Genomic DNA, 2,598 nt, shown 5'->3' on the forward strand with positions numbered 1-2,598 from the left:
ATCCCCCAATTGTAAGTCGCTTTGGATAAAAACGTCTGCTAAATGACTAAATGTAATATCTGTTTGAAAGTAATAGTTTGGTTTGATGCCACCATTATGGTGAGAAGTGTTTGCTTTAGTTGGGCAATTTGACTCTTGACTTTCTGATGTTTTCTCTAGCTGTTGTAACTGTTTGTTATGTCAAAAGCAGCAAGAGAAAATGCAGTGATCTGATTATTGATCTCATCTAGAGTCTAATCTATGTGGTTAATTTCATGTTAGAGACTATAGCGATGTGTTTCAAAAGCATAAGCTCCAGCAATGTTCTAATCAGATAATCTGTATTTCTATCCGTAATTTTTAAAACACATTGTTCACAAATCACTTTGAACTACTGAGTGCTTAGACACACACAGACATCAAGAATCAGTGTATGAATCTCAACAATGGTGACATGCTTCATGCTGCAATGTATTCTGGGAGCCCTGCATGAGTTTTGTATGATGCACCCAGAATACATTGTAGCATGAAGCATGTCACCATTGTTGAGATTCTGGAGCTTATGCTGTTGAAACACATCGCTATAGTCTCTTACATGAAATTAACCACATAGATTAGACTCTAGATGAGATCAGTAATCAGATCACTGCATTTTCTCTTGCTGCTTTTGACATAACAAACATAGTTACAACAGCTAGAGAAAACATCAGAAAGTCAAGAGTCAAATTGCCCAACTAAAGCAAACACTTCTCACCATAATGATGACATCAAGCCAAACTATTACTTTCAAACAGACATCAACATCTAAACCTCTGTTAATCTCAATAAGAACATTTGTAAATGTTTGACAGAAATAAAGTCAATCTGTTTTGTAAGTGAAGCTGGTAATGCTGTTTTTGGAGTTATTTATGCTGGAGCTTGACATCCACATCTAAGTCCACATCTAGTGTGATGGGAAGCTTTATTAGAATGTTAGAGGATAATGTTCTAACAATGTTACCAATAAACATTTTTAGAATGTTTTTAGAGAATGTTATCCTACCTTTTAGCAGAACATTCTGGGAACTAAAATAAAACTTGCCGCTGAAAACATTACCAGAACATGAAACATTTCTAGATGGGTGACTGAATCTCCAAAACCAGAATGAATTTCTAGGCTGGTTTGTTTGGCTCAGCAATCAAATCAGATATCAGAAAACTACAAAAGACAGTCCAGACTGCTGAGAAGAGTATTGGCTAAGGCTTTAGATTAGGGAACACTGAACACACATTCATTATTAACTCTTAATTAATAGCGAATATGTGTTCCCTAAAGGATTTCCAGGTATTGTTGCTCCTGGCCGCCCTTCAAGAACTGAACACACCCAGAATAAGAAAAGGGCTCAGGGCTACCTCACAACCAGGGCTTTTCATCTTTGATCGGCTGCCATCCGGTCGACACTGAGAACCAGAACAGACAAAAATAACAGTTTCTTTCCTCAAACCATCAACCTCTCCAACAGCTAAATGCCCTCATGTTCTCCTCACTGTGTGCATATCTGCAAAACCAAACTCATTGTTAATGTGTAATAAAACGCTACTCTTCTTATTCCCTCAGAGGAAAAAAAATCAAAAGTGAGATCTCTTTAACATCTCAAATATTTCTCCAAGACAGAAATGAGGTTACTTATTAATGAGTCTCCTGTTTCTCACACTTGTCTCCTGAGACAAAACGTCTATCACTCTCACGATGGTCTGCTTTAAAGCTTTAGAAGAGATCTCATCATCATCACACACTGTGCTCAGACTTTTCTCCTACACTAAAGACTCTGGGACTCTCATATTTGTCTCCTTTAAGGCTTTAGAAGAGATCTCAACAACTTTACAAAGTGTACACCAAGTCAAGTACTTGACAGGTACTAAATGATGTAAAAACAATCCATAAATTCAGAGTTTAAGGCTATATTAAGAGTGAAATTATGCCGAAATAAAGATGATGTTACTCTTGGTGACACACAATAAGAGAATAGAGCTGTACAGGTTATAGCGCACATCATTTGTTGTTGGAAACAGTAATGTACCCGATGACTTCATCAAAACTGACTCACAGAATTCTTGAAGTCACATTAAATGGCTTATGACTCAGTCCTTGACTAATTTGATTATTAACACATATTATATGATAGAAATGTTTGAGCTCATATTGAGACATTTGACTTGGTGCACACTTTGTAAAGTTGTTGAGATCACCTCAATATCAGAGGAGACAAATGTGAGAGAAAAGTGTAGGAGAAAAGTCTGAGCACAGTGTGTGATGATGATGAGATCTCTTCTAAGTCGTGGCCTTCTAAGGGAAGTCGTGGCCTAATGGTTAGAGAGTCGGACTCATAACCCAAAGGTTGTGGGTTTGAGTCTCGTACCGGCAGTGATTGTAGGTGGGGGGAGTGAATGTACAGCGCTCTCTCCCACCTTCAATACCACGACTGAGGTGCCCTTGAGCAAGGCACCGAACCCCCAACTGCTCCCCGGGCGCCGCAGCATAAATGGCTGCCCACTGCTCCGGGTGTGTGTTCACGGTGTGTGTGTGTTCACTGCTGTGTGTGTGCACTTTGGATGGGATAAATACAGAGCACTAATTCC

The sequence above is a fragment of the Sinocyclocheilus rhinocerous genome, unplaced genomic scaffold, assembly GCF_001515625.1.
Source record: "Sinocyclocheilus rhinocerous isolate Xijiao unplaced genomic scaffold, SAMN03320098_v1.1 scaffold3945, whole genome shotgun sequence".
Taxonomy (NCBI): Eukaryota; Metazoa; Chordata; class Actinopteri; order Cypriniformes; family Cyprinidae; genus Sinocyclocheilus; species Sinocyclocheilus rhinocerous.